Below are 13300 nucleotides of genomic sequence, written 5' to 3'. Positions count from 1 at the left end.
ATGATTTCTGATAATAGGGAAATTATGAAGTAGGCCATTTGTTTTTAGTGCTCTCAGCATCCCTTGACCCTCTTCGTTCCCATTTAGAAGTGCTTCCTCCATCCTGCAAGCTTCTGGGAACTCAGTGCCCACTGAATATAGGATGTGTACCCATTGAAGACCTTCATGCCCTCCAGTATAAGGCTAACTTGTGTTCTCACTACAGAAGTTTAGAAACAGAGAGGTAAGAGTCTTGTTCCACTTGATGGTCCTGTTTCAATCTTAAGAGCAGCTTTCCAAGAGGGATTCTGAGAGGGATTTGAACTTGGATCCTATGAGAAGCATCACAGGAATTAGGGCCGTTTAGGTTGTGGGAGACAACACTTCCAAAATAAAGAGTTTGGTAATCTGTTTTCTGATCTTTTAGAGAGTCAGGAATAGTTGCTCTTTGATGCTTTTGAAGGCAGTTCTAGTTAATGGATAAACAGATTTAAGAACTGTCCAAAGATGAAAATATTCTTGGAAGTGATACCTCGTGGTTTCTATGACCACTTGGAATGGAATTTGAGAATCTCCCTGCATTGTATTGAGAGGTTGGATTACATGCACTCAGAGGTCACATTAATTTCTGAGATTCTGACGATCTCAATAAGGACAAGTGAAACGAGTATTATTGTGTGCCTACTTCATGTGTTCCCATTTAATCATCATTACAACTTTCTGAGGCATCCCAGAGAGGTAGAATAAATTTGTTGAGGTAACTCATCTAATTAATGGCAGAACATACCTCTCCAGTATATCTTAATTTACAAGAGTAATTTCTTAGATTTGTATAGCACTTTATCATTTAGAAACTTTTCACAAACATGGTTTTATTTGATCCTTATAAAAATTCAGTGCATTTGGAAGAACAGATTTCACGTGTTTATTTTATAAGTGGAAAAACATGGGTTTAGAAACTCTTCGAGTTTCTCGGGGGTAAGAGGGATCTGGGAGCCCATGCAATACAATCTCCATGTTTTGCAGTTGAGGAAACTGAGTACCAGAATTAAAAATCAGTGTATTTCGTAGGTATTCTTTGATTTGTGTTGGAGGGAGGGGAAGATCAGGCTACATGATATCCTGGGGGGACAGAAGGGTTGTGTTGCTTTTATCCATCCTTTAGTATACACTTGATTAAGGCCAGCTCACCACATTAGAGTAAATGGCATTTTAACAGACATTGATCAAAGGCACTAAGGGTTTAAGGAGAAAACTTAAGGCTTTAGGGAACAGGTCATGGAAGATACTTTGGGTCATGAGATCCTTCTTGGTAGCTCTGAAAACATTTAAAGTATTTCCTGCTCCAGGTTCAAGGGACACACGGGAAGCAGGGCAGGAGAGAATGGGTTACGTTGTTAGTTTGCGATCAGTCTGGTACGGATGGGAATGAAGGCTCAGCCCCTGCCACAATTCTAGGAACCAAGTGACTCGTGGGTCTGTGACATAGGCTCAGCATGTTGGCTCCCTTGACTATAGCATGGGTTGCAGATTTAGAACCTCAGGGATGGAAGGACCTTAAAAACTTCCTGTCTAAACCAGCTTATTTCAGTTTGATCCTAATTCCAGTTCTTTTAAAATATACCCAATAAATGGCCTTAAATTTAGCCAGTGGGCCAGTACAATTAGCAGTGGGGAAGTCCTTCCTAAGTCAGCTTGGCCCTGCTTCGAAGACTTCCGTGCAGTTTTGAGCTGAAATATATTTTTCTACAGCTTCAGCTTAATCGCCATCTTTGTATTGTACCCCAACTCAAAAATATTGCTTTATTGTTCTCTCTCCTGCATCTTCAGTTTCTTCTCTCTGCTGCCTTTTGAGCTGCCAGGCACTGTGCTGGGAGATGGGGATATGGAGACGAATTTAGACACAGTCCCTGTCGTCAGGAGTTCTCAGTCTAGAGAGAGAGTTCGACATGTACACAGATAATTACAACAGTATGGTATGCTCTACAATGGAGGTATGTACAAGATAACTATGGGGTTCAGAAGAGAAATCATTTGATTGAGTATGGAGATGCCAGAGGTTGGAGGAACTGATGCTTAAGTGGATTCTTAAAAGAAATGAAGCTTGACCAGGAAGAAAACAGGGAAGGACCGTTCAAGCAAAGGCATGGACATTAGAGATAGAATGATGAAACGGGGGAACTACAAGTAGTTCCTGAAATTAGGTTAGAAATGTAGGCTGACAATAGATCCTTATATAGTGTTCCTTGAAATGCAGATTCCATTTTGAGTGTTTTTGATGGTCACTCTGGCAGTACTATAGAGTATGTTTTGGAAGATTTTCAAATCCGGGCAGGGAGATTAGCTAGAAGGATACTGAAGTAGGTAAGATGGTAAATGATCTAAGGCCAGAAGGAGTGGGAGTGGAGAAGAGGAGCTAACCTCTTAACAAAAGGCTATACAAACACAGACATAATAGAACCTGGGAAGAGTAATAGAGGGGACAATTAAGGCTCTCAGACTTTGGCAAATGTCCATTCACCTACCTCCATCGCTGGCCTTGATGAGAAATGGTCTCATGTTTTTTAGATGGGCGTTGCTGCCGCTTTCTTCTGGACCAGGGCTTGACTGTACCATTTTTTGCAAGTTGCGTTTTGAGATGGTAGCTCTATATGAAATGTTGATTCTCAGAAAGACATCTGAACAGCTGCAGACCTCTCCTAGGATTACTTAGTTCCTGGTCCTTCTCAGCAGTAGCAGCCCTCGCTCCCTACAACATGTCGCCCAAAGTCAGAGTGGAGGCTATCATCTCTAAAACCCACTCAGGGAAGAGACGGCCCTCGTTGTTACTGTCTCAGCTGTTCTCTTTTGCTTAGGGATTTTACAGTGTTTATGGTTATACCTCCCAGTAAAATGTATTCAGTAATCAAAAATCTATACATGCAGTATTCATTTCCTCTTTTCTCAAAGCAATAGGAACATGTCCTTTGGAAAATTCACCTAGTGCTCAGAGTAGTGACCTTGCGGGTTCAGAGAATGGATTTCTGTGACTAGAACGATTAATAGGAGATTATATTTAAGTAGACCTTATGTATTTTCAGTGGACCCTGTGTAAGTAGCCATCCTAGAGGGCGGTAAGGGGAAGAAGGGGTGGGAGAGGAAGCTCCGAGTAGGACAGCAAAGCAGTACAGTAAGAGTTTGGGCCTCGGAGCGAAATAGCCTAGGCACAGACCTGCTCTTACATTCATTAGTGTGGTGTCAAGCATGGTTTTTCACCTCTCTGGGACTTTCCTTTCTCTTATGTAAAATCCGCGTAATAATCTTTTTTGCAATGATCTGTGGGGGGATGGATGATCACAATGATTTGTAAGGATTTCATGGTATTGTTCGTGTAAATTGCTTAGAACAAGTCTGAAGTGTGCTAAATGCTGTATCAACTATGGTTGCTGCTGATAATGATGTTGACCGCGACAAGGATTGAAAGAAGATAGTTAACTAGAAGTGCTTATATTTTACATTGTCAATGAGACTCTTGGGGTTCAAGAAAGAAAGGAAAATGAACTGACTTGAAGGTTTTCAATGGTATACTAGTACGAAGTCAATTTTCTGCCTACTTTTTCTTGTCCGCCAAATAGGTTTGGGAAACCAGATGAATTTTGTCCATGCCCTGATCACTAATCTATTGCCTTTGCTCTTATTTCCAAATAGAAACCTGTTGAAAAGTTGTGTTATACCTGAATAAAGGTTATCCTAAAAATGTAGAAAAATGCTTTGGAGTTGGTCAAAACTGAACTTAAAACCTGACTCAACTGCTTACTATTTGTGTGATCTAAGGCATGTTACTTTACTTCATTGAACCACAGTTTCTTCATCTAATACAGTAATTCATTTGCAGGGTTTCGGTGAGGGTATTTGTCAAGTGTATGTCATAAGCACTCTATAAATCATAGCTATCATTGTTAGTGCTTGGGATACTCACCACGTGGCAGAAACACCAGCAGGCCCTGGTGGCTGGGAGGACTGCATGGATCCAACCTCAACCTGGAGTTGTGCTCTTCTGAAGAAATCCTACTCGGATGGATATAATACAACCTGCTAAGTGTCCTAGCACTTATCAGGTTGTATTATCATTGTCCGTGTCTATGGCTCTCGTCTACCAGACTCTAAATTCCTTACAGGCAAGGACAGTGCCTTATTCATCTTTGTATTCGGTGCCTAATCCCGTGCACATTGTAGGCCTCATTAAATGTTTGTTGAATGAAAAACTGAATCATCAACAGACATTAATTGGGCGCCTGCTCTGTGATCTCCATGGGCTCAGCTTTTCCCCGCCAGTTGCCTACAACGTCCAAGCTGTCTTCAGTATGCTTTCTCCTGAAGCTTCCTCCTATCTTCTAATCCTTTTGCTGAGGACTTCTCTGTATAGTGCAAGGATAGCAGATACATTTACTTCATCTCAAGTACCATCTCCAGCCGATTGAGAGTACCTGCCTTGATTATGTTTGATCAAAAGGATTCTGAAGCCAGGTCTCATTTCAGTGTGAAAGAGCGTTAATGACTAATCACTGATGTTTGCCGAGGGGGGGAGAAGGGGACGTAACGGCACAAGGGCCACGTATGTGTCATGTTTGATATTATGTTTTCCGTGAAATAGTCTGTTTCTATGCCTGCATTTTAGTCTTGGCTACTTGCAGATGTTGCATGGCTGCTGCCGCCGCCGCTGCTCCAGTTGCTGCTGGTTGCTCCTTGGGTAGGACCAAAGTGATCATTGCTCAGAACCTTCATCCTCACAGTCTGGGGTTTGTTCCTGTGGCTGATATTCCCAGTTTCCCCTTTCAACTTTACCTCAGCTATCCCCTTACCTACACTGACAGGTAGGCCTCCCCTTTCCGTTTGCCACCCAACAGGCTCATGTTTCTTTTCTTATTTGGTATGATTAATTGCTCTTGTTCCATGAAGCCTTCTTTCTGTTAGAAGATGTGACAACTAGAATACAAGTTAAACGATTCCATCAGGGCGCTACAGTGAGTCATATAAGCTCCCCTTTGCTGTGGGAGAAAATTGCAGACTTTGGGGCAGGAAGAACTGAGAAGGGAGGTGCTGTAGACAGGGGAGAGAAAGACCATAGCAGATGGAGTAAGATCCTGGGAAACGGTGTAGGTTGGGAGGGTAAAACCTATGGCTCTAAAATTGGGGCAGAGGGATAGCCTTGGTTGAAAGGAGTTACCTCCTCACTGGAGTATAGGGATAGGAGTAAGGAAGAGTAGCTGAGAAAGGGTATTGCAAATTCGTAACTGTTGAGGTGAATGATGGAGAGGAAGCTGACCAGGGACACGATCTAAGGAATATTCGGGCCAAAAGGCTGGAGTGGGGCCTTTTGGTATGTTAAAGTGAGAAACTATTGTATTAAATGATACATGATATATTCGGTTAAAGTGAGAAACTAGTTTGAAACTCAATTAGAAACTCAGGAAATTATAACGTGGTCTTGGGCCACTGTCACAAGTAAATTTGATTGCCTGGGACTGGCCTTTATTGATTGAAGAGTGGACAGCTAGCAAGAGGGGGTTACACAGAAATGAATTTGAAAATGCAAACTATATGGGGAAGGCAGTTAGGTCAGAAGTGAGCTCAAAGTCTGTGAATAAAAAGAGGACTTAGTGTGATCAAGATGCGTGTTGAGTAGTTGGAAACTTAGAATAATTGGGCCTGTAATCGGAGGGTGGATTTTGAAACCTTGAGATTTCAAAACTGGAGTGGTCAAGATACTTGTGAAGCTGGGATGTCAAGATGGCCAGTTACATAAATACTGAAGCGACCCAGGATTATAGCGAAAGCTAGGCTGGGAGCGAACACTGTGGGCTGATAGAATAGGCTTCGGTGACTGAGGAATGGTCAGAGGTTGGCTCATGGCAGCTGTGCAGATGCGAAAGAGGAAAGGATGTAATGGGATAGTGGTAGAAGGAGCTGCAGAAGAGTGGCAGGTATCATTAGAAGTTACAAGAACTATGATTCGCACATTGCACTGTGGTGCTGGCTTGCGGAATGCCCAGCTAAAACGATCCCCTCATTTACTAAGTGCCTGCTCTGTCCCCGGCACCTTACTCTGTGCTACCCATTTACCCCATTTGGGTGTCACATACCAGGTGTGAGAGAGTGAGCAGCAGTCCCAAGCAAGGACAGCAAGGGGAGCTGCTCGCCCTCAGAACTGATGGAATGCTGTGGCCATCCCAGCAGATTGGGCAGCTTGAAGTGGCATAAAAAGATTTCCTTAGGATCAGAAGTTCCCTTGACGTTGAGCTAACTTTATTATGTGGTAGAAGCTTGTGTTGGCTGGTCCATAATGTATTCCGGCTTCTGAGCCTCTGAGTTGAGAGGTATGCTGGTAAAAAAGCCAAACATAAAAACAGGCACAGCACTTTAAAAACACACATATTCATTAACTGGAACAAGACAGTCGGTTATCTAATTGAGCTTTTAAGATGAAGGATAGATGAAAGAGAGCTCACATCGATGGGTGAATAACGAAACCACTTCGTGAAAGCCACTCTGAGGTCAGGGTGCCTCCAGTTTGGTGGACGTGTTGTAGATAATCCGCTGTGCTGTTGGGAAGGAGGGCTGGAAACTGACCCAGAAAGATGGCCTTTAGGACCCGGAAGGGTCAAGTTTAGGAGAAGAGAGTCTCTGTGAACCCTGTGGCATTGCACGTAGTCTCATTTTTCTGCAGTTATAGTCTTCACATGAGTCAGTATTTCAATGAAGGTTTAGAGCCACTGTGATAGAGTGACCAGGCCCTCAGACAGCCTATCCCCTCCTGTGGAGGCTGCTTTATATTTATTCCTCAGGAGGATCTGGTAGAAGACTTCGTGTGAGGGAGAAGAAAAGGCAAGAAGCGGAGAATGACTACAGCCCGTCCTCGTCTCTGTGACCCAGCAGAGGGATCGTCCTCTTGAGACTCTCCAGACCACAGGTTGCTCCTTTCAGTTGCATGCTTAGCCCTCTCAGCTACTTTCTCTGTTCAGAAATTGTACTGTATGTGCGTATATGAACTATTACTTCCCATAAAGAGTACTCCATGTTCACAGCAAAAAAAAAAAAAAAAAATCCCTACAGTAAGGCATAAGGCTCGCTCTCTGTTAGGCCTCCAGTGGGCAAAAATTGCTGGATCCCCAAAGCTGGAATATAGGCCACCAGAGAGGAGTTTGAGTTTCAGCAACAAAGGACCCCAGCATCATGGAAGCGAAGGCAGTCAGCTGACTTCAAACTAACCCCTATCCCTGCACTCACATATTTTTTTTTCCTTCAGCTCCTTGACTAAGATACCACTAATGAGAGCAAACCAAAGCCGTACTTTCTCCTTCCACTGGCACTTTTCTGGCCTGTGCAGATGCTGTTAGGAGTCCCTCTCTTTCATGAGCACCTCCTTCTTAAGACCCACAGAGTCATGAATGCTGGAGTTGGGGTCAAACTTGTCCTACTTGTCTCAGTGCTTGGGGAATACTAATGATAATCAGCCCGATACCGACTTCCACCTGATACCATGACAGCTCCCGGAGAAGCTGTAGCCAGGGCCAGCAGCCCTTTGACCCCCAGCCGCGGGACTTACTCCTGATGTCTCAGCTGATGACAAAATACTAGTAGGAGGGCTTGCCCCAACCCAGTCCCTCTTCTGAGTTAGTCATTAGAGATCAGGACTTGTCTTAGGGCATATGTGACGTAAGGACAGATAACCCAGGGGTTAATAGTAAACAATATCAGGAGTCCAGGTTATTACCTTTTCTCTCTCTTGGGAATGGGCAGATTTGGGTAAGTGGAAAGTCTTGTGCCTTTCAGATATAATCCCAGGGATTCCCCAGGACACCGTTGGTCATACCATTTGGTACCTTATCGCGGGTCTTGCCTCTTCTTCAGAGTTTTTCTAGTGCACTTCTTGCTCTCACTAACTGCCTTTTATTCCCTGCCCAACCATGATGGGTTTCATCGGATGTTTTTGTTTTGTTTTTTCTTTTCCCTTCCTCAGGCCATCTGTAACAGTCGTCATCTGGGAGGAGCCTTATTGTGAATGAGTGAATGAAGCCTCAGTGAGTGTTTGGAGTGACACCCATGTTTTTTCTCTGAATATAAGGAGAGGGAAGGAGGCCATGAAATGCCATAATAGAGTAACAAAAATATGACATTTTAGTAGATACTGGACCTAGAAGCCTACATGAATGCAGGAAACAAATGTGAGAGACCTCGGGTGTGTATGAATGAAGATAGGAGTGAACGCCTTATTGCCCTTAGTAATGGAGGAAGAGAGAGGAGAAAAGTGAAGGAGGTCATAAAATCCTTTATGTCCCCAGAGGAGGCCCTGAGACTTGCTTCATAAACCAGGGACTTTTTAAGGTGGATTGAAGATGAGTCGTTGCTCTGCACTACTTCGGTTGCCATCTGTGTGAGAGTCGTTCCAAGCACTCTTCTCAGGTACAGCTGCTTTGTGGCGATTTCTCTTGAGCCCTGTTGAGCAACAACCCAGAACAAGGTTTGCAACTCAGAACTCTCTGGATCAGTGACAGAGGGGGATCAAGGACAGAGGAGGTAGCCCAGGTAGTACCAAATCGCTTGGGTTTTTTTATATAGGATGGATGGGGTAGAGGCGAGGAACACAGTGGTTCTAGGCAACTCCAAACACCTGGTAAGGCATGAGGAAAGAGTACACTGAAAGGTCAGCCCTTGGACCTATTCTTTGTCAATCCCCAGAGCATGATAAAATATCTAAGAGTTATAAAAGATTCTTTCATAGAAGAGATTTAGAAGAGGGGAACTTCTGATTATGTAATATGGGCATTACGGCTTTTAAAGACATCTGCTGCCTACATAGGTCATGGAGATTGATACCAGTTAGGATCAGCCTGTGGCTGCCTAGGCCAGTACTGACATAGAGCTTTCATGCCCTCGGAGAGCTACTGCCACTCTCTTGCTTTGACAGGTGTTCATCTACAGTATGAGTCCAGTGCTTGAAGGAGCAAGAGGACAGCAGGCATCCCGGGGGCAGCAGTGTGGTCTTCTGAGTGAAGATGGCAACAGTAAAGATCATGGACTTGGCTGGATTGGGCTGGGCTTGTTTGTTGTTTCAGAATTTAAAAAATACTTTTTTTCTTGATGATAAAAGTAACAGATGATCATTGTTGAAAAATCAAAGGTATAAATTAAAAAGTAAAGAACACCTATAATCTTGTAACCCAGAAAACAGCTCAACATGCGAGTGTGTTTCCTTTTGCCTTTTTAATTAAAAAAGAATATCTGTAACACAATTTTTTCAAGTTTTTATTTTAATTCCAGTTAGTAAACACACAGCGTTCTATTCATTTCAGGTGTACAATTTAAAAACAAAATTGACATCACGTTGTATATGTTCTGTATCTCTTTTGTTTGAAAATAATATATTTCCATGTCATTAGCATTCTTTGAAAACACAGTATTGTTATGTAATATTTCATATGGATGTAACAAAATTTAGGTAGATGATTGTATGTTGCTGGACACTTTGCATATTACCAATTTTGCCTATAAAATGTAATAAACATCATTGTACATTAGTCATTATGTACATTTCTAATTATTTCTTTGCAGTAAATTTCTGGAATTAGAATTACTGAGTTTGATGAGAGCATTACTAGGGCATCTGAAAGATACTGTTGAATTGTCCTCAGTATAGTTGTAAAAATTACATTCCCGTCAGTGGTGTATAAATGTGCATATTTCTCCACACGTTCATCAAAATATGGCCTTTCTTTTTATAAATCCCTGCTCATTTAATAGGTAAAAATATACTAATGTTCTATTAGAGATTTGTATTTGTAATTTACATATAGTAAAATTCAGTCCTGATTTATAGTTCTATGGGTTTTTTAAAATATTTTATTCATTTATTTATTTGAGAGAGTGTGTGCACACGTGGGGGGAGGGGCAGGGGGAGAAGCAGGCTCCCCGCTGGGCAGGGAGCCCGATATGGGACTCAATCCCAGGACCCTAAGGTCATGACCTGAGCCGAAGGAAGACACTTAACTGACTGAGCCACCCAGGCGCCCCTGTTCTATGGGTTTTGACAAGTATAGTCATGTATACTACTTCAGTACCACTTGAAACAGTTTTATTACTAATATTTTCTCCCAATTGTTCTTTTTGTTGTAAACCACTTTTCCCATTCCCAATCCCTGAAAACCACTGATTTGTTCTCCATCCCTATGGTTTTTCCCTTTCCAGAGGTGATATGATTGGAATCGTGCAATATGTAGATATTTTGGTCTGGTTTTTCACAGAGAAATGCATTTAAGATTCATCCATGTTACGAGGATCATTAGTTTATCCCTTTTTATTGTTGTACTTCATTGTATGAATGTACCACAGTATTTTATACATTCACTAATTGATGGGCATATGAGATGTTTCCAGTTTGGGCAATTATGAATAAAGTTGCTATAAACTTTCAGTTATATTGGTTTTGTGTGAATAAAAATGTTCATTTCTATAGGGTAAATGCCTAGGAGTGGGAATGAGCACCAAGCTTTTCCAAACTTCCTGTTTCATTTTGCATTTCCACCACAAATACATGAGTTCCAGTTGCTCCACATCTTCCCCAGAATTTGGATTATATATTTTTTAAATGTTTAGTTATTCTAGGTATATAGTGTAATCTTACTGTACATTTGATTTGCAATTCCCTAATGGCATATGAGTTTCGGCATCATTTCATATGCTTACTTGCCATCTGAATATCTTCTTTGGTGAAGTATCTGTTCATATCTTTTGCCTCCCCTTTTTTGGGGATTGTTCCTTAACTATTGAGTGTTTAGATTTCCTTATATATTATTTCTTTTTTTAAAGATCTACCTGTTCTGGGGGGGGAGAGGGCGAGAGAAACCCAAGCAGAATCGCACTGCATGTGGAGCCCAACGCAGGGCTCGGTGCCACAACCCCAAGATCATGACCCAAGCTGCCGAAACCAAGAGTTGAATGCCCAACCTACTGCGCCATGCAGGCACTGCTATTCTTTTTTAATTCTAGTTACCATACAGTGTTATATCAGTTTCAGGTGTACAGTATAGTGATTCAACACTATCATACAACACCCAATGCTCATCAGAGGTGCCCTAATCCCTATCGCCCGTTTCACTCATTTCCCCCCCCCCAAGTCCCCCTCCCCTCTGGTAACTATCAGATTGTTCTCTGTAATATAGAGTCTGTTTCTCGCTTTCCTCCCTCTCATTTTTTTTGCCTTTGCTTGTTTTGTTTCTTAAATTCCACACGTGAGTGCAGTTCTCATATATTCTTGATACAAGTCCTTTGCCAGGTGTGTTATTTGGAAATGGGTTTTCTGAATCTGTGGCTTGTCTTTCCATTAACAATATTTTGCTCAGAGCGAAAGTGTTTAATGGAGTCTGCCTTGTCAAATATATGACAATGTAAATTAGGATGGGTATAAATGGACTTGAAGTGTAAGTGTTCTAAGCCACTTAAGTTAATCCAGGGGGTGTTTAATAGTAACAAATATTTACTGTAAAACTATGACTAAAGGTAGATCTAAAAGATCATGATACTTACACCTACGTGTAATCTCCTTCCCTTAAATGTGGGCAGGATTTGTGTCTTGCTTCTAACCAACAGGGTGTGGTAAAGTTGATGGGATGTTAACTTCCATGAAAATATGTAATATTGCATATACATTTAAAAATAGCCTCAAAATATACAGAGCATTAATAGAAGTGCATGGAAAAATTGTAAATCCACCAAGTGAAATAATTCAACACCTTTTCAATTATTGAGAAATCACATATACAAATCAACAGCATACAGAAGATTTAAACAACCCAACTCCTAAGCCTTGCCAAATGGATATGGAAATACATGCACTTCTGCTTTGAAGAATTACAGAAATAATTCATCTGAAACACATTTGCAACAGTCACAAGAACTGATTCTGTATTACATCAGAAAAATCTAAAGAATTGGCAAGATTGAGGAGTTAAGACGGCGGAGGAGTAGGGGGGTCCCCTTTTCAGCTAGTCCCCTGAGTCGAGCGGGCTAGGTACCAGAGCATCCTGAGCACCCACGGAATCAGCCAGAGATGCAGAAAGATACATCTGGATCTCTACAAATGAACCTCTCCAGCGCTGAGTATTGAGGTACAAAGCGGGGAGCCATGAAACCACGCACAGATATCGGAAGATAAATGGAAGGGGAAGGGAGCCGCTGCGTTCCGGCGCCGGGAAGCGGTAGCCACCTGCACGGGGGAGCGGGCGGACTCGCGGACCGGCACCTGCGAGAGAGCAGACTGAGAGTGTGAGCGGGGAGCGCGCGCCACCAGACTGAAAACCGGAGCTCCGGAGTGCACGAACCACACTGAAACGTAGCTCTGGAGCACGCAGGGGCAGCTGGCGGCTGGAGGTGTTAGAAACACAAAGGACAGAGACGTGCCAGCCCTGGAAGTGAGGGCTGGGATGCCGGCTGTGGGGCGCACATCCCGGGATGCTGCAGGGTTGAGCAGCACCAACAGAAACAGAGTTAAAGTGGCCAGAAGACCCCAGTGGAGAGCGGTCTGCGATCCCTCTGTTCTGAGACAGAGGCTGAGATTCGGCCACTGCTGCTCTGACTCTCAGAAGAGGCACAGCAAACCACCAGGGAAAGTTGCCAGAGAACAAAAGCCTGGAAATACCAGCTCACAGTGTGCCCACCCCCATCCCCCCTCGCAGGGGACAGGGAGACTCTACCCACAGAGGGTTGCCTGAGTATCAGCGCGGCAGGCCCCTCCCCCAGAAGGCAGGCTGAAAAATCAAGAAGCCCACATCCCTAGAGAAGGAGAAATCCCCCCCAGCAAAGAAAAGACAATGAGTCTGTGGCCTCTGCCACAGAACTAATGGATATGGATATAACCAAATTATCAGAAATGGAGTTCAGAGTAACAATGGTCAAGAGGATGTGTAGACTTGAAAAAAATATTAACGAAAATGTTAATGAGAATATAGAATCTCTAAGGGCAGAAATGAGAGCGAATCTGGTCAAGAGGATGTGTAGACTTGAAAAAAATATTAACGAAAATGTTAATGAGAATATAGAATCTCTAAGGGCAGAAATGAGAGCGAATCTGGCAGAACTTAAAAATTCTATGAATCAAATGCAGTCAATACTAGATGCTCTGACGGTCAGGGTGAATGAGGCAGAAGAACGAATCAGCAAATTGGAGGATGGGTTAGTAGAAGAGAAAGCTAAGACAGAAACTTGGTTCAAAAAAATCCAATCTCAAGAATGTAGGTTACGGGAGATTACTGACTCAATGAAACGTTCCAATGTCAGATCAGCATCC

The 13300-nt window shown here is 42.8% G+C and overlaps 1 long non-coding RNA gene across 9 annotated transcripts in view; it reads left to right on the top strand.

The window, feature by feature from the left end:
- The window catches only part of LOC105242232, a 60388-nt gene extending 49955 nt beyond the window's left edge, over nt 1-10433 (top strand). For 3 of the 9 annotated variants that reach the window (XR_002144671.2, XR_002144667.2, XR_002144668.2), the window contains 3 exons: nt 88-223; nt 1810-6928; nt 7979-10433. This is a non-coding gene — a long non-coding RNA (uncharacterized LOC105242232). The remainder of the gene's footprint in view (nt 1-87; nt 224-1809; nt 6929-7978) is intronic. The other 6 variants (XR_004622352.1, XR_004622353.1, XR_002144672.2 and 3 more) reach the window with 6 other exon arrangements.
- Nucleotides 10434-13300: the final 2867 nt, after the last annotated feature.

The sequence above is a fragment of the Ailuropoda melanoleuca genome, chromosome X (genome assembly GCF_002007445.2).
Source record: "Ailuropoda melanoleuca isolate Jingjing chromosome X, ASM200744v2, whole genome shotgun sequence".
NCBI classification, from domain to species: Eukaryota; Metazoa; Chordata; class Mammalia; order Carnivora; family Ursidae; genus Ailuropoda; species Ailuropoda melanoleuca.
Note: the sequence above shows the minus strand (reverse complement) of the source record. Positions and strands in the feature narration are given on the sequence as shown.